Source organism: Equus quagga, chromosome 16, assembly GCF_021613505.1.
Source record: "Equus quagga isolate Etosha38 chromosome 16, UCLA_HA_Equagga_1.0, whole genome shotgun sequence".
In the NCBI taxonomy this organism is placed as follows: Eukaryota; Metazoa; Chordata; class Mammalia; order Perissodactyla; family Equidae; genus Equus; species Equus quagga.
This window is the reverse complement of record NC_060282.1, coordinates 39,927,735-39,949,994: the sequence shown is the minus strand read 5'-3', so window position 1 is coordinate 39,949,994 and position 22,260 is coordinate 39,927,735. Positions and strand designations below refer to the sequence as shown.

Here is a 22,260-nt window from a genome sequence, read left to right as displayed (position 1 = left end):
CCTTTATTTTCCTTTATATGATAACAACGTGTAATTGTTACCAGCTGGTATACGTCTTTAGACGGTATGTTCAAATTGTCTGGGTTAAAGTGTTTTTGGGATCTTGTTAATGTAAAGGGAATTTAAGCCCTATAAGAGCACTCATCCACTGTGACTGTCTGTTTGCTTCTCTCTCCCTCTAGACCGTCTACTCCTTCGAACTTCTTTGTATTTGCTAGCTGTAAGTGCTTAATAAATGATGAGGAAATGAAAGAATTCTCTTCCGATCTGGTTGATGACTCTCTGCCTTTATAACTGAGCTCAGTGACTGTTTCCTGTTCTCTTGAGACAGACGATAGAGATGCAGATAATACTTAGACCTGTGCAGGAGTTTACAATTTTCCAAGTGCTCTCACATACATTAAAAAATAATTTAAAAATTAAATTAATCCTGGAGGCTCTCCGGTGGCATAGTGGTTAAGCCCACATGCTCCACTTGGGCAGCCCGGGGCTCACAGGTTCGGGTCCTCATGTGGACCTGCACACCACTCACCAAGCCATGCTGTGGTGGCGTTCCACATACAAAATACAGGAGGATTGGCAATAAGGACAATCTTCCTCAAGCAAAAAGAGGAAGATTGGCAAGGGATGTTAGCTCATGGCCAATCTTCCTCACCAAAAAATAATAAAATAATCCAAAAAATACACCTTGACCACAGGAGTGGTAGTAAGTTTCCCTTTTACACTGAATGGAGTTAGGAGAACTTGTCTTCCTTTTTCCAATTGGTCCACTAAATACTGACCTTTAGGTGCAGGATTTGAAAGTGTACATTTTAATTGCTGGGAGGAGCATCGCTACCCTCTTCCACTGAAAGAACACCAATACAGGAATTTAAACAGCATCAAAGCCAGTCCAGGTTGGGGCTTAGTAAAATTTTATTGAACATGAAATGTGTGAAGCAGTAGAATGCTTTCCTAAAAGAGGCACTGAATCGCCACAAAAAGGATCCTTCCAAAATTACTCCACTCACGAATGAAAACTGGTACAGCCACTATGGAAGACAGTAGGGAGATTTCTCAAAAAATTAAGAACAGAAATACTATACCATCCAGCTATCCCACTACTGGGTATTCATCCAAAGAACTTGAAATCAATGATCCAAAGAGATTTATGCCCCTCTATGTTCATTGCAGGATTATTCACAATAGCTAAGAGGTGGAAGCAACCCAAATGCCCTTCTACAGATGAATGGATAAAGAAGATGTGGTATATAGAGACAATGGAATACTACTCAGCCATAAAAAGAGACAAAAATCGGGGGCGGCCCGGAGGCACAGAAGTTAAGTTCACCCATTCCGCTTTTCGGCAGCCGGGGGTTCACCAGTTCCGATCTCGGTTGTAGGCATGGCACCGCTTGGCAAGCCATGCTGTGGTAGGCATCCCACATATAAAGTAGAGGAAGATGGGCACGGATGTTAGCTCAGGGCCAGTCTTCCTCAGCAAAAAGAGGAGGATTGGCAGCAGATGTTAGCTGAGGGCGAATCTTCCTAAAAAAGAGAGAGAAGGAAGATAAAATACAAAACTTTTTAAAAAAGAAAGACAATGTGGAGCTATTAGAACTCTCATACATTACTGGCAAGGATGTACAATAGTACGGTCACTTTGGAAAAGTGGTTGGCATTTTCTTAAAAAGTTAAACACACAGTTGTCAGATGACCCAGTAATTCTGCTCCTAGGTATTTGCCCAAGATAACTGAAAATATAGGCCCACAAAAAGACGAGTACATGAATGTTCATGGCAGGCCAAACTGGAAACAACTCAAGTGTTCATCAACAACTGAATGGATAAACCAGTTGTGTTTCTTAGGAGTAGTAGTATGGACTACTACTCAGCAACACACAGGAATGAACTACTGATACATGCAACATCATGGATGAATCTCAAAAGTATTGCGCTGAGTGAAAGAAGTGTACATACTGTAATACTGTATGATTCCATTTATATGAAATTCTAGGGTAGGCAAATCTAATCTACAGTGACAGAAGACGCATCAGTGGCAGTGGGGAGGGCAAGGGTGGAGGGGAACTGACTGCAAAGGGGCAAGAGGAAATTTCTGTGGTGATGGAAATATTCTCTAACTTGTGATATGGTTGTGGCATGGTTGCATAGGTGTATACATTTGTCAAAACTTATTAAATTGTACACTTGAAATGGGTGCACTTTATTGTATGTAAATTATGCTTCAATAAAGTTTATTTTAAAAAAAAGACAAAGACAAACGAAAAATCCCACAAAATTACTCCATTGGTGGGGTTTTGGCTCCTGTGCCTGTGAAAAAACTTGCAGGAAAAATATTTGGCCACCAGAGGGTGCTCTACCAAAATCTAAAGAAACTCCCTCCGCCAGCATCCTGTAAAGCACTCAGATATGGAAGAGCTACTGTGGGCCAGTCTCAAAGCTCTGGCGGTTATTTTCCCCACCAATTCTGCAAAAACCATGCTCCGTGGAAGAGCACTGTATCTTCTGCTCTAGATTTCCAGATCAGGACACCATTTCTCAGAGGCAGAGAGTCACATGGGATCAATGTTGCCCTGTCCTGGAGCTCTATGTCAACCATAACCTCCTTGCACTAGCGGAACCTGTCCCATTCTTACATCTGCTCATGAACATAGAAATGTGCATATGGTTAATTTATGTTTTCCACTTCTCTTAAGTACACTGATGATGAATAAATCAGAACAATATGAGAACATATGAGGGTGTTACGTTTAATTTAGCAATTAATAATTAAGATTAAGAGAACTGTTCATCATTTAGGAACACCAGATTAATCCTTTAATTACCATCTGGATTTCTTGTAAATTATTTGATTTGTTTAATCCTTGTTTACTTTCATTTAAAAGCCCTCATATTTCACTACTTGGCACACCAGATATTCAGCTAGTCACCTTAGTAGAAAACAAAACAAAATATGCAGGAACTTAACACTGGAACCCCCCTGGTGGTGGAAAACACATGAGAGGTGAGGAAGAGACCTACCTTCCAATCCATGTTAGCCACCAATTACGTGTGGGACCCTAGGCAAGTTATTTCCTGTCCCTCCACCTCATTCTCTTCCTTCATAAAGTGAGAGCAGGCTGGACTGGAGCAGAGGATTTTACTTTTTATTTTTAAGTGAACCCATTCTTCTGTAATGGAAAAGGAATGTTCTATCACTGTCCTGGCTCTAGGGAGATGGCAAACAGGCTCCATTTGGTTTCACCCACGTACAAGAGTTTTCCCTTCCACACTGTACCACCTCTCCAGGTCTCCAGAACCATGTCCACCATCTCTCATAGGGGTGGGGGCTCATGCATGTGGAACAAGTGTTCAAATGCGAGTTGTCTATGCAGACTGAGTCATGGGGCCTGTCACAAGCATGTTCAGTTACATGTTCCAGAAGTTAAATAGTGGATTAAATGAGGGATTTATTTCTCTCATGTAATAAGAAAACTGAGTAGCAGGTAAACCAGCCCTAATGTGGCTGCTCAAGGACCACGCTCCTTCTCCATCCCTCATCTGCCATCCTTAGCAAGTGTTCACAAAGTGTCTGGGGCACCTCAGAGCATCGTGTCTCCACTTCAGGCAGGAAAAGGTGGGAAAGGAGAGGGCAAAGAGTCCATGCCAGCTGAGCTTGTCCATTTTTATTAGGAAAGCAATAGCTTTCCTGGAAGCCTTATCCAGTGGAAGATGGAAGCCTTTCATTCATATCTCATTGGCTGGAACTATCCACATGACCTTGAAGGAAGCCTAGGAATTTTTTGATGGGTACATTGTCACCCTGAACCAAATTGGAGATATAATAGCAAAGGAAAGGAAGTGAATGGAAATTGAGTAGTTTACTAGCTGCATATGCCACAGGAACAAGAAAGTATTGGGACATGGATGGAGGTCCTCAAGCTAGACATTGGATTACATACAGATGGCTGTTTTTAAGGGGGAGTCCTCACCAAACACCAAGAAATCCATTATCAAAGGCCCTCCTTGTGGGGGACCCAGCGTTTACTGCATTGGAGACCTGGCTTCCTTTGACATCTAACATGGCTTATGTGCCAGGGGAGCCTGGCAGTCTCTAGATGCTGCCTCTGCACCTATGGGAGTCAGGCCCCCACCCAGGCTCCACTGACCTCCCTCCCTATTCACTCCCTACCCCCCAATCTTTCCCTCTCTCCCAGCTCTTCCTAAAGTAAGAGTCTTCGGCTTTCTTCATTTTCCAAATCTCTAGTTTGTACACAGGAAGCTACTCTCTGAAGCCTAGGCTATTGAAATGTACAACACAAGAATGCTCTCCTCTTTTCGTCCCTCTGTTTTCTCTGAGTCATCTTGCTCCTAAGGCAACCAACACAGAAAGACATGCTCAACGAATGGATCAAGGACCCAGGGGTATAAGAAAATACCAGAAACAAAAACAATTTAAATTTGAAAATATCTTCCCTCTGCTCTTCATGTGAAATCTTACCCAGAAAACCAAAACCTAAAACAGATAAAAACTAGAACCAATATGGTTAAAAGGGGCGGATGGAAGATGGGAGGACCCCGGGCCCTCCCCCAGAGGCCTGAGACAAGTCAGCCAAGGAAAGTCTGAAAATTCGCCAAACTGAAAAGCCTCTGCAGTCTCTTTCAGCCTGAAAATTCTACAATTCAATGTCAAGGAGTAAACTTTTAGTCTATTTTCTCCAAACTTGAGAATAGTCCCACATAGTAAGTGCAACAGATGAAATAAATGATGATTAACGTGGGCGACTTCCCAGGCTTGCCTTGATCCTAACCCTGCTCCCTGGCCTGGTTTAGGTTTTCAGCTTCCCCATGCTCCACACAGAGTTTGTGACAAGGAATCAGCATGGAAGGATGTGAAACAAGAAGCCACACCAGGCCAAAAAGTTAAACGTAGAAATAGAATGTGACCCAGCAATTCCACTTCTAGGTATACACCCAAAAAACTGAAAATAGGTACTCAAACACTTGTATCCTCCTGTTCAGAGCAGCACTCTTCACAAGAACCAGAAGTTAAAAATCACTCAAATGTCCGTCAACAGAGGAAGGGATAAATAAATTATGGTATATACATACCATGGAATATTATTCAGCCATTAAAAGAAATAAAGTACTGATGCATGCTGAATGGACCTCAGAAACATTATGCTAGTTGAAAGAAAGCAGACACAAAAGGCCACGCGGTGTATGATTCCATTTATATGAAATGCCCAGAATAAGTGAATCCATAGAAACAGAAAGCAGATTGGTGACTGCCAGGGGCTGGATGAGGGGAGTATGGGGAGTGACTTCTTCATGGGCACAGGGGTTTTTTTGCAAAGGATGAAATGTTTCAGAACTAGAGGTAGTGATTGCACAATATTATGAATTTATGAAATGCCATTGTTCACTTTAAAATGGTTAATTTTATGTTTTGTGAATTTCACCTCAATTTTTTTTTATTAAGATTATGATAGTTTACAACCTTGTGAAATTTCAGTTGTACATTATTGTTAGTCATGTTGTGGGTACACCACTTCACCCTGTGTGCCCTCCCCTGCCTTCCCCTGGTAACCACCGATCAGTTCTCTTTCTCTATATGTTAACTTCCACCTATGAGTGGAGTCATACAGAGTTCGTCTTTCTCTGTCTGGCTTATTTCACTTAACATAATACCCTCAAGGTCCATCCATGTTGTTGTGAATGGGACGATTTTATCCTTTTTTATGGCTGAGTAGTATTCCATTGTACATATATACCATATCTTCTTTATCCAATCATCAGTTGATGGGCACTTAGGTTGCTTCCACATCTTGGCTATTGTAAATAATGCTGCGATGAACATAGGGGTGCATGGGACTTTTGGAATTGCTGATTTCAAGCTCTTTGGATAGATACCCAGTAGTGGGATAGCTGGGTCATAAGGTATTTCTATTTTTAATTTTTTGAGCAATCTCCATACTGTTTTCCATAGTGGCTGCATCAGTTTGCATTCCTACCAACAGTGTATGAGGGTTCCTTTTTCTCCACAACCTCTCCAACATTTGTCACTCTTGGTTTTGGATATTTTTGCCATTCTAACAGGTGTAAGGTGATATCTTAGTGTAGTTTGGATTTGCATTTCCCTGATGATTAGTGATGAGAGCATCTTTTCATGTGTCTATTGGACATCCTTATATCTTCTTTGGAGAAATGTCTGTTCATGTCCCCTGCCCATTTTTTTATTTGGTTGTTTGATTTTTTGTTGTTGAGTTGTGTGAGTTCTTTATATATTATGGAGAGTAACCCTTTGTTGGATAAGTAACTTGTAAACATCTTTTCCCAACTAGTGGGTTGTTGTTTTGTTTCAATTCTGTTTTCCCTTGCCTTGAAGAAGCTCTTTAGTCTGATGAAGTCCCATTTGTTTATTCTTTCTATTGTTTCCCTCGTCTGAGCAGTTATGGTGTCTGAAAAGATTCTTTTGTTCACCTCAATTTTTTAAAAAATCAGTTGAAGAAAAAGAAAAGAAGAAGAAGAGGCCCCAGGGAATGTTTGCAGGGAGAGTGTTTGAGGGCAGTAGCTGAGGAAAGGACAGTGGTGGGTCTGAGGGCAGCAGATGGGGGAGAGCGCTGCAGGTGGTTTTGTGTCCCTTTCCCATCCCTGAAGTCCAGGGAAGGCCTCCAGCACTGTCCCAGTCCAGAGCCCAAGCTCGGGAACCAGGCTGCCTTGTTCTAAATCCCAGTTCTGTTACGACCAGCTGTGACCTTGGGCAAGTGACTTCTCCTCATCTGTAACATGGAGATAATAATAAAACCTGAGTCAGGAGTTATTACAAGGGTAAATGAAGTACCCCATAGAAAATGCTTACAAGGGTGTGGGCCATCACAAGCCTTCAGTGACTGGTACCTCGTGTTGTTTATCATTTTAGTCTCATGGATCTTCCTCTTTGACCAAACCATTCCAGAAATGAGCCATGTCAGTTGTGCTTTATAAGTCTATATCAATGTTTCCCTATTCTATGATTTTTTAAATGCAAGCTTTGAGACAATTATAAATAACATCACCTCCAAAAGAAGCTGTTCCGTTTCCTAGGGCTGATGTAACAAGGTACCACAATCAGGGTGGCTCAGAACAACAGAAATTTATTCTCTCACAGTTCTTGAGGCTAAAAGTCAGAAATCAAGGTGTCAGCAGGGCCATATTCCCTCCAAAGTCTCTAGGGGAGGATCCTTCCTTGCTTCCTCCAGCTTCCAGTAGTCCCAGGCATTCCTTGGCTTGTGGCAGCATAACTCCAGTCTCTTCTTCTGTCTTCGCATGGCCATCTTCCTGTGTGTCTTCATATCATCTTCCTCCATGTGTATCTGTGCCCAAATTCTTGTCTTCTTATAAAGATACCAGTCATATTGGAGTAGGGGTCCACCCTACTCCAGTATGATCTCATCTTGACTAATTACATCTGCAATGACTCTATTTCCAAATAAGGTCATTCTGAGGTTCTGGGCGTTACAACTTCAACATAGATCTTGGGGGTACACAATTCATCCCATAACATCCACCAATTGCTATACCTCTCCTAATGTATTCATAAGCTCCACTGCCACCCTCATGTGGTCCATCCCAGGCCAGACAACTCCTGGAACAATCTTGAGGGAACAAAAAGCCTTCCTTCTGCAGACACGTCTCTCATGTGATGCGTGGCACTTTGTATATGTACTGTAATGACTGCTCACATTTGGTTCCTCTGGCAGTCAACGAACTCCCTGAGGGTAGGGACTATATCACATTCAATTTTGAAGAGTAGGAAAGTACTAGAAGTGTACCTAGCACACGCAATGAAGACTTCAACAGATGAGGAAAGAAAGGAAGAAAGTAAAGGAGGAAAGCAGAACTAAAATGTCTACTGGCTCAATAGCCCTCACCTGTGAGTGACACGAGGCCCTCAGCTCTCCTTTTCTGTTTGTTCTACCTCTCATTTCTCTTGCATGGGCCCCCATCTGTGCCTCCACCAAGGCTTTGCTCTGGACTGCCAGTAGCCACTCTGACTACAGGCTGGAGCTAACAGTTCCCTGCAACTCCTCAGTGACATGAACGCCCTCTGACCACTACAACCAAGTCTGTGATGGCCTTAGAGTCACAGCTCTCTCCCCACAAGGCCAGACAGAGGACACAAGCCCCTCCCCTGGTTACCTAGAGCTCAGCCTAATGCTCACATAAATAATAGTAACTAAGCTTTATTGAGCACTTACTATGTTTCAGGCTATTCTATTCTATTCTCCTCACGCAGTTCAGCTCATTGACACCTCACAATAATCCAATGTGGTAGAAACTATTGTTATCCCTACTTTACGGATGAGGAAACTGAGGCTTAAAGAAGTTAAATAATTTGGCCAAGGTTATAGCTAGTGAGTATGGGAACCAGGATTTGAATCCAGGCAACCCAGTGGCTATTAAGACAAAAATATCCAAAACTTGCAAACAGACAAAAGGATGGCTGCCCATCTTTTTAATGTCATTCTGGAACATGACAGACACACTCCAGAATTATCCTATTCTCTAGGCAATTTACCCTAATGACTGACTCTTTGCTATTGAATAGGATATTCTGCAACTTTGTGACAGTACTTGTTAACTTGTAGAAAGCTGAGAGGAATTCAAATGATTCTTGACCTACAGCACACAAATGAGGTTGGCTCTAGTGGAAAAGATAACTCCAAAGGTTACAGTTTTACTGTTCTCTAACATTCTTTCTTTCAGCGACTATAAATACTTCTGTTTCAACTGTAATCTTTTGAACCAGGTTTACCATCCTGCTAGTTCCCTCATTAATGAGTTAATTAAATCTGTGACACGTTCTATATTTGTACGAGAGTTATATTTTTAATGTTCTGAAATTTTAATTTGGTATGCCAAAGCCCACATGCTTAAGCACTATACTAGAATGAATGAGGGAATGAAAGTTGAATCAGAAAATATATGTTGATTATGTTCAAGAAGGGAGTGCAAACCACAATTGCAACCAGTTCCTGAAAGAGAAATAAACTAGTGCAAAAGAGTATTACTTATCTAAATATATTATCTATTATAATATGTGTATTACATATCCCCACAAAAGTCTGAGTACAAGCACAGAACAGCAGAAGCTGCTCTGTGGAAATCCTGTCTGTTGGTTTCCTTAGGAATTTGGCGGAAGTGAGACAGACCTTTGAGACCAAGACTGGGACTCACCAAAAAGCCAGACATTCCCCAGGAGAGTGAACTGTGTGTCTCTCAAAGGGTGAGTTAAAAAAGAAAATTCAACTGCGTACATTTTAAAGATTTTATTGGCCTTATTCAATGATGCATGAATCAGCCAGCATCCAATCTAGCATATAGAAGGGAGCTCCAAGGAGCTGTACTCATTATGAAAGACTTTTATAGCCAGAAGGGAACAGGAACAAGGAAGTTATACTAGGAAGAAAAGTGGGTTGGTTATTGTAAGGTTACCTTCCTTGAGGGGATGACAGGAGTCTATCAGGTGGAATTACCTAACTAGCGCTAATCAGGCCATTCCTGACTGACTGGTTTAAGATTCCATTTCTGGGAGAGCTGAAATTGTAGTTAGGTCTCAGTTTGATGCTGTGGGGCTGAGCATAAGCGACTCCATTTGGGGCCTATTGTCTTTTTTTTAACATGTGTAACTTCCTGAGGCTTCTTAAAAGGGAAAACAATTAACACCTTTACCAAAAGCCTGGCTCATCAGAAACTAAGTCCCCCAATTTAAGACTGATAATAGAAGTTGATAAACGAAATAACTAGAACAGAGTGCATGATATTGTTGCTTGGAATGTAGAAGATGCTTAATAAATATTGAATGAGTTGAAAAACTTCCCCCCCCCCCCAATGCAGAGAAATCACTTCTTCAAAAATAAAAGCGCATTGAACCAATTCAGTTGAAGACATCTTTCAGAGCTATTAAAGTTGTTTCTTTATTTGGGGAAAGATTATGACACACATACTTAGTTCCAAGTTACAGCTAATAACTTGCTAATGATGCTAATGAAGTTCTTAATTATTTGGGAAAGACTATGAATGACCTATTTTCAAGTGTTTGAAAACGGAGACATGCATTAAAAACCCATTGCATTCTTCTGTGTTTCTTTTCTGGGGTGGTAATGGGTATTTGTGGTTTCTATTTGTGGAAAGATACCACCAGATAAGGGAGATTCCAGGCAGTATTAAGGAATGACCTTATAAAATATTGGTAGGCTTCCTGAAACCAGCCACTAGTTGGCAACATACTTACTGATTCACTCAAAGCATTCTTCTAAGCAGTAGTGATACGGCAATAAACAAAATGCACAAAATGTCTTGCCATCTTGGAGTTTAGATGCTAGTGGGGAAAAACAAACATGGAAAAATCAAAAAGAAATGCACATAGTAAGATAGATGGTGACACATGTTAACGGAGAAAAGTAACACAGGGATAGGAAAGAGGGAATTCCTCGTGCGGAATGGGGAAAGGGCTTGCAATTTAAAATAGGATGGTCAACGAGGGCCTCCCTGAGTAAAGACTTTAAGGATATGAGAGAGAAAATGATGTAGATATTTGGAGGAAGAGCATTCTAGGAAGAGGAAATAGTAAGAGCAACATCCTGAGGCAGGAACATGTTGGTGCCTTCAAGGAACAGTAAGATAGTCTTTGGGAGGAAGCTGAGTGAATAAAGGGAAAGTTGTAGAGTTGGGGAGGGAGTTGGAGGAAGAGTGGGTAGGGCTTAGGGTACAGGACTGTGTGAAAATTAATAAAGGGAAACTTCATTTAAAATGGAGTTGGGAAGCCTTGTGGGGAGTTCTCAACATTACCACTCTTTGAGGTCTGCAGTCCCTAAACAGGAAGAGATACACCTTGTGTCTCCAACAGGAAGAAGCTTACTTTACTACTCCAGCAGGAGGAAGAAAGACTTTCTCCTCACCCACCAACAAGCCCAGCCAATGAAAAACACTGCAACTCAGCCAATGAGAAACCATCACCACTGTGAACTTGTGCTTTCCTCCAAGGAAATTTCATTCAAAGGAGCTGCTCCCAGCTTCCTCCTTTTTCTCCGTAAAGTTCCTCTCCTTTGTTTGCTGGACTTGCCTGTGGTTTTGCCATAGCTTGCTTGTCTCAAATTGCAATTCTTTGCTATTCCCAAATAAACCCATTTTGCTGGTAAAATAACTAGTTGCTTTATTTTTAAGTTTGACAACAGATATGATCCACTGATGTCTTACTGGGATCACCCTGGCCGCTGGTTTAAGAATAGATTGGAGGGGGGTCAGGAAAGAGCAGGAAGGTGAGTTAAGAGGTGTTGCCCGACTGGATGGAAGCCACCTTTCTCAACTGATTTCCCTTCAAAAGTCCTGCCCCTTGAAAATGTGTCCAGCCTGCTTTTGCAATGTTCTCTTGCAGTGATCAGATTTAATCCCTGCTCTGTAAGAAAATCAAAAAAAGAGAAAAGAGAAAATGAGGCTGGACATGAAGGTTATAATTTCCCAGGAAATAAGAAAAAAAAAAATAAAATTGCAATTTGCGTTTTTGACAGTCTGGGAAATTGAGTGGACTCAAGTCTCCTTAGGAAGAGAAAAAGCTAATGTTAGTAAGTTAAAAATAACAATGCAATATAGAGTGTGCTGGAATAATTAGCCTTGAAAAGGGGTTGCCCCAGTGATCTCATTACATTTCCTCAGGTGACTTTCCCAAGTAGTGGCAGGTGAGTAACAGAAAACCACTGGACGGCCAGACACAATGGTCTAGTTTTAAAAACCTATAATTTAATGTTGAAATAAGTGGCAGAGTCCAAAATCATCAAGATCAATTAGATGACAGTTAAGAAAAATGACATGCACTAGTGTCCTATAAATAGCTCTCTTGGGATCTACTATCATGCTGTCCTTCACTTTAGTCAAGGCCATGAGCCTCTGGTATCCTTGGACACCTGCCAAATGCATGTGGGTGGAGGTTCCCATACATTTAAAGTGTACAGCACTGTTCTGTTCAGATGCAGAAGGTTTGTAGAGTATTTTTCTAAACTGCACTTATGGAAACCAAGACCCATTGCTTGGAAGGCTAATGCTTTGCTGCAGGTCAATGATTTTTTCACCCTGCCTGCTGACTTGCATGAACTGAAACAAAAACCAATTACTCTCCAAGATCAAAACCTTCAGATGCCTCAAGAGCAATTTTAATTTAGTGTTAGAATTATGGGATGGCTTTCTCCCTCCCCTGTTGGTATCAGATGTAGCCAAATTAAAAACATTGCCAAGTAATGGAAAGTTACTTAAATCTTTCTCTTATGACTATTCTCCTATTTAAAACCATTATAATCATTTTTCTGGCTGGTCACAAACACATTTCTCTTAAAATGGAATGCCCCATGGCTCATTTTGAGCTATTTTTCCCATCGCTTTTATTGATCTTCATCCCTTTATCTCATTCCCTTGGAAGCCTAAACTCCAATTCTATAAATACATTAAAAACAAAAACTGATCCCATTTGGAACGAGGTCATATTGTTGAATTTATTCTCAGATCACATCATGACTTAAACAATTCTTATTTGCTCTATAATATGCTTAGAATCCAGGTGTGGCCAGCCTTTAACCTCTTGGGATCCACAGTAGTCAACGGAAAACTCTCAAGTTGGACTATTCCTTTCCCACCACAGCTGACCCCTGCTTTGGCCCTTCCTGTGCACCAGGATCAACTGTCCTGCCATCTCTCAGCAGCTGGGCTGTGGCCTATCCACTTAGTAGATGTAAGCAGTCACCAAATATGATACTGCTCCCTGCCCATAACTCAACATCTCAGAAATCAGCCTCAGCAGAATGGTGGTCTCCAAGCTCACCCAACACCTCAGTGCTGCCCAAGAATCCTTCTACATGTGACTGCTCATTAATGAACTTTATTTTATTGAGCACCTACTATGTGCAAAGCATTGGTTCAGATACAGGAGAGTCAATGGTCTACTGACAGCTCTATCTTCTGTTCCTCCTACAATTATTCCTAACCTACACTCATCTCCTGGAGCCCCCAGCCCCAACACTGCCCTCTTTCCTCTTAGCAATGACCTAGCCAATTTTAGAGAAGAACTCCTTCAGCTTTCTACACCATCCTGACATCTATATACATATCAGCACCTTACCTATCTTTTCCTCCTTCCTTCTCCTCTCAGTGGAAAAGGTATGTTCTGGGTTCCATCACTTTCTATTTCCTCAGGAGTCTTGCTCAATCAATTTTCCCTCTCTCTTCTCTACCTTCAGTCTCATCCTTGCTAGTGGTTCTTTCCCAACAATATTTTTAAACGTTTAGGTCTATCCCAAATTAAAAATTCATGAATAAATGATCTCCCCTCTAAGTCCTCTCTAGCATCCAATCTATCTCTGTCTCTCCACAGCCAAGCTTCTAGAAAGAGGATTCTACGTGTTCTATCCTCTCTTCATCATCTCAGCAACAGCGTTTATATAACTGGTTCCCAAATGTGAATATACATCCTGGGTGCTTCCATACATGATCGAAGACCTAACGGATATATCACTAGTTGGATGGCCCAAGGAACCTCAAACCTCATAGGCCTGAAACTAAACTCATCAACTTCCCTGGACTACAAGAGTTTGGATCCCATCTCTACCTCTCACTGGTCAACTGAGTTTGGGTAAGTTGTTGAACTACTTTGGCTTTCAATTTCCTCATTCATGAGCATCAAGAACTGTGAAGACTCTGAAATGTTACCCTACTTGCAAATTAGCAAGTTAGCCTGTCATAGTTTCATGGATGATGGTAAAAGATACAAAACTCCTGGGTCAGAGATGAAGGACAGTTTATTACCGACAACACAGTAGCCAGAGTATCAGCATGTTTTGCGCTGGTTCCTTGAGCCCCAGTGCCCACAGGGTGAAGCAGAAAGGACCAGATGACACCTACACATGTAGTGTGGTTACAGGAGAGAAACCCTGAGTTTAGGGAAACTGCTGTCTGCTCTAAAGGGAGACAGTATATCTCCCAAGGCTGTTTGCTGTATGTTCAATAAAATGCAGAGAATATTATAGTAGCTAACTTATCTGGTTGTTGTATTAAATGTGTTAAAAAAAAGCCTTTATTTATTTATTTGTTTTTAATATTGGCATCTGAGCTAACATCTGTTGCCAATCGTTTTCCTCTTCTCCTTCTTCCTCTTCTTCCTCTTTTTCTTCTCCTTCTACTTCTTCTTCTTTTTCTCCTCTCCAAAGCTCCCCAGGACATAGTTGTATATGCTAGTTGTAGGTCCTTCTGCTTGTGCTAGGTGTGATGCTGCCTCAGCCTGGTTTGATGAGTGGTGCCACGTCCATGCCCAGGATCCAAACCGGTGAAACCCTGGGCCACAAAAGCAGAGCACTCAAACTTAACCACTCAGCTAAGGGGCTGGCCCCAATAAAGGGGCTGGCACATAGAAAGCTCTAATATTATCTCATAGTTCTATCTCCCACTAGCTTGCTGGTTGAGGGTGTACATTATTCATCTCTGTAAGCCCATGTCCAGCACAACGTGTCGCATACAGTAGTTGCAGGATGCCTGCTAAATAATTGGTTGTCAAATATCCAAAAATCTTGAAATATCACATGTACTATTTTACATTCCAGGCTACACAAAATGCCATAATGGTAGAAATCTTAAATTTTGTACTCAGGCTTAATAAGTAAATTACAATGTTAGTGCTAATTGTGGAAGCTGTCAAGTTAACACGAGTTGTGTGGCAGAAAACATCACCTAACACCCTGTTTTGTAAAAAAAGACTTACTAATGTCTAAAGGTTTGTTTTAAAGATACACTCCATGGAAAGCATTATTATATCTTTAAATAAGTTGTAAGTTAATAGGGGCAACTTCAGACAAAAGATTGCCTTTGCCCTTAGTTAATTTGACCTATTAACAGTAAATCTGCAATGAATTCACAACCAAAAGTCAGTGTCTATTGTATTTTAACATGAAACTTACCTGCTAAATAAAGATTTATTGAGTACATTCTTTGTGCCAAGCACTCTCTGAGGTGGTGGGGATATCCTAGGCAGAGGAAAGGCCAATACCCTTCCATCCCTCGAGGACTCACTATCAGAAGGGAAAAGAAGCATCAAAAACTCAAATACAAAATCGGGGGTGCATTGAGGGAGATGCCAACAAATGGCATCCCATTTCCCTGTCCAGGTTCTGAACCAATTAAGAAATAAGATGATAGAATCTGCAGGTAGAGACCAAACATCACCTTTAAGACTGACAAAGCTGACACAGAGAGTCTGGCTTTAAATGTGGGAGCCAAGTGAGCTTTCAACCCCCACTTCCCCTGGGGATTCATCCACTCAAGTCATCCAAGATGCTGGATCACCACAGGCAGGTCTCCCCACACCACTGGGCCTTTACTGTTTATATATGGCTGAAAACAATTGGGAACAAGTGCTCTCTGCAGGCAGGCAGATCCCAAAAGAGAAGGAGAAGGGTCTCTGTACTCATGTCCAGTTTCTCCTCACACTCACTCCTCAGATAACCCACTTCCCACATGTAGGGAGGAGAAAGGGGTGGAGCAAAAGGCGAGGAGTGTCAAGGAAAATGCCCTCCTCATGGAAATCAGAGGAGTGGGGAGAAAATGTTCCCCTCTAACAATGAATCAGATATTTTCAGGAACAAATAAGAGCTACGGAGAACATAAGCTAGAGCAATATAAGAAAGGGTGGTAAGGGAAGAACCTTCTTTATCTGAGATGTTCAGGGAAGGCCCCTCTAAGGAGTAGCATTTGAGCTGGATTCAGCCAACTGGGGAGGACAGTCTAAGCAGAAGGATCAACAAGGGCAAAGGCTCTGAGATGGGAATAAATTAGTTGGGATTGAGGACGAAGGCCAGTGGGACCAGAGTGGTGTGGTAGGCTGAATAAAGAATAATCCACCCCCTAAAGGTGTCCACATACTAATCCCTGGGATTTGTGAATATGTTACCTTAACGGCAAGAGGGACTTCAGATGTGACTAGTTTAAGGATCTTGTGATAGGGAGATTATCCTGAATTATCAGCTGGGCCCAATGTAATCACAAAGGTCCTGATAAGAGGGAAGCAGGAAGGTCAGAGAGAGAGAATGGAAGTTGCTACACTGCTTGCTTTGAAGATGGAAGATGGAATCACAAGCCAAGGATTATAGATGGCCTCTGAAATCTAGAAAAGACAAAGAAATGGGCTCTTACCTGGAGCTTCCAGAAAGAACACAGCCCTACCAACACCCTGATTTTAGGACTTCTGACCTGGAGAACTGTAAGAGAATAGATTTGTGTTGTTTAGGCCACTAAAGTTCATGGCAATTTGTTACAGCAGCAATAGAAAACTAACACAAGCAGTGTGAACAGGAGGGAAGGATGAGATGAGGTCCAGGGGTTTGTTAAAGGCCAGATTATGCTGGCTCTTGTAGATCATAATAAAGAGTTTGGATTTTATCCTGGTTGCTATGGGAAGCCACAGGAGTGCTTTAAGTAGAGGAGTGAGGTTTTCTAACTTACGCTCTGCCTGCTATGTAGAGTGAAGAGTGAAGCCCAGAAGACTAGTTAGGAGGCTGTTGCGATAGTCCAGTGTCTTGAACCAAGCTTGCAACCTTGGAAAGAGTGAAAAATTGTCAGATTTAGGATATATTTTAGAGGCAAAGACAAGAATACTGATGGACTGTCTGTGAATTGTAAGGAAAAAAGAAGATTCAAGGAGGACTCCAGAGTTTTTAGCCAGAGCTACTAAACTGAAAATGGTAGATGATGGCACTTCTAACTCAAATGAGGGAGGGTGTGTGGAGGATGGTTTGGGAGTAAGGGGGAAATCAATAGTCCTATATTTGTCATGCTAAGTTTGCTTAGATATTAGATATCCAAGTGGAGAAGTTAATTCAAAATGTGGATATACAAGTTTGAAGACCAGCAAGGGAGGTCTAGGCTGGCAACCAAAATTTGAAGGCCATAAGCTTATAAATGGTATATAAAGCCATGAACTGGAGGACCCCACCTAGCAGGAGGATGTAGATAGAGCAGAGGAATGAGGATTAACCCTGGGCACTCTTAGCTTTAAAGGTCAGCTAGAAGAGGAGGAGTCCGCAAAAGAAATGGAGACTTACTGATCAATGAAGAAGGAAAGTAATCAGGACAGTGGGTGTCTCAGAAACCTAGAGAAAAATGAGTTTCGAGGTGGAAATGGTCTACCAATGAACTCTATATAACAAAGAACTTACCTTCAGCCACTGCCTCAGATTCATCATGACTGATTAGTGAAAGAAGTGTGAGAGTTACAGTCTCACAAACTTAGAAAAGGAAAAGGTACACAATTCTCTGTAACAGATCCTAGCCAGTTTGAGAATTTAGTTCAGACAGTGCAGTGTATGAATAAAGGACTTAGTGTTTTTATGGTCACGTAATTTGCTGCATACTACGTTAATATGTATCATGGAAATTTATGTTTATATTTATTGGGTAAATATTGACTTTCTCCTATCATGACTCTTTGATTTCTAACAAGTGAAAGCAATACTTTCGTCATTTGTCTCACTTTTCAAAAATAAATGTCTGGACATTTCTTTCATAAATGAACTTTACACTCAGATTTTTTTAAAACTACATTTTATAACTAATTTTCATAGATAGTTATAAGGGATGTTTGGAGACTTATCTTTTCAAAACTTCTATAAGATTAGATTCTAGAGTTAAAATGTTTTAGCATGTTAAAGAAGTCAATGACAAAAACAAATTTCCCCAGGTATGTCTGAGATTCAGAGAGAGAGAGAGAAGGATAGGGATAGAGATAGGGATAGGGATAAGGATAGAGACAGAGATAGAGATAGAGATGGAGATGGAGATGGAGAAAGAGACAAAGATAGAGATAGAGACAGAGACAGAGATAGAGATGGAGATGGAGATGGAGAAAGATAGAGACAGAGACACAATGTTGATGTGTTTGATGTTTCCTTCTGGTTATATCCAGGTGACACACCATCTTTGGCAGGAATATCACCGAAGTGAGGAAGTAAGACTGTGTTGTTCTCATTGCATCCCACCAAGATCTATTATCAGTGATAACGAACTTTCATCACTAGATTAAGGTGGTGTCTACCAGACCACCAATATAAAGTTATAATTTTCCCCTTTGTAATTACTACATAATTTGTAGGGAAGTACTTTGAAACTATGTAGATACCCTGTCCTTCATCAATATTTTTATTTACTCAGTTGTTTATATCATATTGATCCATAGTTCTATTTTATTCAATGGATTTTAATCCATTACTATCAAGCTGGCTTTTGTGTCCTTTGGCACAAGATACTCTGGGCTCATTCTGTACTTTTCCTGTCCCAGCTCTGGAATCAGATGTTTCTCCAAGGAGTCCTGGATCCTTTCAGTGGAGAGCTACGCTTAGAACCAAGATCTAGCTGCTAGAGGTGCTCTTGCTATTGAGGTGTACTGCCCCCAGGCCCTCTCAAGTGACAGATCTAGGGAATTTATGTATGAACACGCACACACACACACTATACACCCTTATATATATTTCTATATGTATCCATGTAAGTATATTGAAAACTATGAACTCACAGTGATATCTCTACTTCCAGACCAATAACAGAGGGTTCATCAGTTTTCTCCCTTTCCATATGTGTAACTCTCTTCTCTGACTGTGAGAAACTTTATTTCCATTATTGTCAATATATTTACTTATTTAACACTCTCCATATATAATATCCCATCAACACCATCCCCTGCCTACACAGACACCCTTCTCACCCTCTCAGGCCCTGACATCCCCTGCCAGGTTGCCCTCCCATATGAATGCCCCCTTACCCCACTAGGACTCCAACACCCAGTGCCAGGGTGCCACTTCCCCCTCACAGACATGCCCTTCTCATCTCACTTGGCTTGGATACCACGTACTGGGCTACCATGGCCCCATCATATGAGTGTGTATCCCACCTTGCTCAGGCTCTGACGCTCCATGCCAGGCCCCATCACCCCCTCATATGCTTGCCGTCCTCACCCTGCTTGGGCTCCAACACCCCAAGCTGGACTGCCTCCCTGAGTGCATGTCCACCTTAACTCCTTCAGGCTCTGATGCCCCACTTTGGGTCACTGACATCTTCTCTCCCCAACGAGATCACTGACCTGCTCAACCCTGCCTAATGACTTTTTTTTTTTGGCTGCATATGCCTTTAGTTGTATATTCTTCATTGTGGGTCCTTCTAGTTGTGGCATGTGGGACACTGCCTCAGCATGGTTTAGATGAGCAGTGCCATGTCCACGCCCAGGATTCGAACCAACGAAACACTGGGCTGCCTACAGCAGAGCATGCGAACTTAACCACTCGGCCACAGGGCCAGGCCCTGCCTAATGACTTTTGAGCTGAATTATTCTGGAAGGAAAGAGAAGGAGAAACAGACGACGAAAAAGAATAGCACAAGGTTCTGCTTCTTGAAATGCTAAACATTGTGTCAAAGTTGTTTTAAAAAATATTCTGTGAAAAGGGATGTGTCCCTTTTAAGTAGTGCTATTTACAAAAGTTGCAGATTAGTGGGACAACTCAAACAATAAATGAAACGCTATCATATTTAAATTTAGCTATGTATAAGAAGCGTGAGATGCAGTGGTGGTTGAGAATAGAAATGTTTCTCTCTTTTTTAGGTAAAGTGGAAGTCGAAGTTTTGTTCGGGAGAAATGAGGTTTTGTTGCTGTCATAGCAAACGCGAGGTTCATTGTCTACTGTCTCTCTCTCTGCTTTGAAGAGATACAGGGGCATCAGAGGGACAGCAAACTCCCAAGGCAATAGGAGGCCAGAAGGATAAACTGGGGTTTACCTTTAAATAACCTGTGCAATGCCACATAGTGATGAGAACACAGGTCACTGGGAGAAGCTAGAGGAACCCCAAACTGACCTGAAGTCCCAGACGTGTGAACCTTCCTCAGGAGGGATCTGACTCCAAGATAAGCCTTCAGAGTGAATTACAAAGATTGAGACTGGCTATGTTACCAGGGTTACTTTAAATCAGAGCTCATACATATTAAAGATTGAATCCAACTATTAGGAAAGTTTCCAAATTGTACATAGGTGGTTCATTTTTTTATGCTAGATATATGATGTTTAAATAGAATATCATTAAGCATTTCTTCTTTTAGCCCTGATGGACTAGATTATACCCAACCAACTCTCTCACCAAGAACAGCTAGGAAAGTTGGATAAAATAAAACACACATCTGCTTGAAGGCATCCGAAAGCTGCCCAAACAGTAGGGAATTGAGAGCCTATGATCCTGTCTTAGTTTACGTTCCCCCCAGAGCAGATTCCAAGAGAAGGATTTGAGTATAAGGAGGTGATTCCAGGAAACATTAGTAGGAAAGTGGGGAAGTGAGACAGGAAGGGAAGGCAGTCAAAAAAGAGTTGCCACTGCAAGTATGTGCAGCTTGCGTCCACAGGGGAAATCTGGAATACCTCGTGTCTGTTATCTGACTCAAGCAGCAAGAGAGCTGGAGTATTTATACTCCAAAAGCATTTTGTCAGGCCTTCATTACCATCATACCAAAACTGGACAACAATACTACAAGAAAGAAAAGTTGCAGACCAATCTCTCTTATGAACATAGATACAAAAATCCAAAACAAAATATTAGCCAACTAAGTCTAGCTATAAGAGGATAATATATATCACCCTGAAGTTGAGTTTATTCCAAGAATACATGAAAGTCAATCAGCATAATTCACCCATGAACAGAATAAAAGAGAAAATTATATGATCATCTATATAAAATGTTATTTAATATTCAGTTTGGATATTTGTTAAACACATTTTTATTTTTGAAAAGAACAAAGAATAAATAATACATATTAATTTCCACTCAGCTAATTGCCTGGCTTATTTTAAATCTTATAGTTAGGTAAAATGACCAGGGTACAAGAGAGGTTTACGCTAATTACAGAATCAAGTCTGAAAGAGCCTGGGGGAACCTCTTGAATGGGCATACCTATATTGAGAGTAATGACAATGATGGTAAAAGAAAATGTGTATACAGTATCTTGTGAACCAGTGAGTTAAAACCAATGCTTCAGAGGTGGCAGGTTGGAATAGATGGAGAGAGGGCAAGATTCAGACCAAATGTAGGTAAACTCCTGATACATGTTAAGAGAGGGCTGTATATACATGAAGTCATGGGGTATAACTGTAAGGGCCAGCATAAAGAAGCATGGACCCTGAAGATAAAGGAGACCAATGTATCAGTCCAGAGATGGATAGATGGCTACTGTAAGTAATGATCCAAGTAGAGCTTTAAATGCCTATCTAGGTAGAGGTAGGGCAAATGGTAACTGAATTGCTATTCCAGGAAAGCCAACTACATGGCGGAAATTAAACAGGAACAAAGTGAGTCTTAGAAGAGAGTCAGGTCTAATCTGTGGCCTGAGAGTAAAGGCGCAATCAAGCAGCCGAGCCAAGAGGGAGATGCTGGTGTTGGGAAGATGCAGCAGTATTCACTCATTCAACAGACGTTTACTGAGGGTCCACCATGTGGCAAGTACATTCCTTTCCCGCAGTGAGAGCAACACCCAGTAGGGGAGACAGGCAAAGAAAAGCAGCAAATGTAACATAATAAGGTAAATGCAAAGTTAGAGAACACAAAATATATTTTATGAGCATAAAAAGGGGCACTCGAGAGGGGCGGAGCAAAATGGCAGGGTGAGCTGACCTGGGATTCTCTCCCCTCCAAAATACCACAAAGTATTGGAAAAACTGAATTTCAGAGAATAAATCTAACACCAACACGTTAGAGACCTACAATATCAAGAAGGCGGAGAACATAGACCTTGCTGACAGCCTTGGAGGAGCTGGAACGGGTAGGAGAGAATGCCGCTCCCTCCCCTAGAGTCTGCAATCCCTGCTGTGTGGATCTGGGAAGGAGCGGGGGAGGGGCCGTGTGACCAGGGGATCATCCAGGACTCCCGCCACTGGTTCAGTGGAAACCTGCTGACGGGGGAAAGCTTCCATGCGTGGGGACCCCATAAACCCAGGGCCTCGGGAGACCAGAGAACAGAACTGATCCAAATCCAGATCGGCACACAAGAATAGCAGCCCCTCCCTCACGGAAAAGCGCACTGGGCGCCGCCATCTTGCCCGAAGGCGGAGAGCTCATAACACGTGGCTCTAGACCCCCATCTAGTGGTGACAGGCTGTAACTGCAACCGAATTCTACCACCATGCAAAAAAACCGCTCCTCTACCGTCCAGCAATTTATAAAACCCCCGGCCCAGAAGTAA

At 41.7% G+C, this 22,260-nt stretch overlaps 1 protein-coding gene across 3 annotated transcripts in view; it reads right to left on the bottom strand.

Moving 5' to 3' along the window:
• Positions 1 to 14,276: 14,276 nt before the first annotated feature.
• Positions 14,277 to 22,260, bottom strand: part of LOC124227799 (translation initiation factor IF-2-like) — a 62,867-nt gene continuing 54,883 nt past the window's right edge. For 2 of the 3 annotated variants that reach the window (XR_006885560.1, XM_046641713.1), the window contains 2 exons: positions 14,957 to 15,067; positions 14,277 to 14,336 (listed from right to left, as the gene is read on the bottom strand). The gene's annotated coding sequence lies outside the window, so the exon portion shown is untranslated. Of the gene's footprint in view, positions 14,337 to 14,956; positions 15,068 to 16,187; positions 16,253 to 16,496; positions 16,589 to 22,260 lie in introns of all 3 variants that reach the window. The other variant, XR_006885561.1, reaches the window with a different exon arrangement.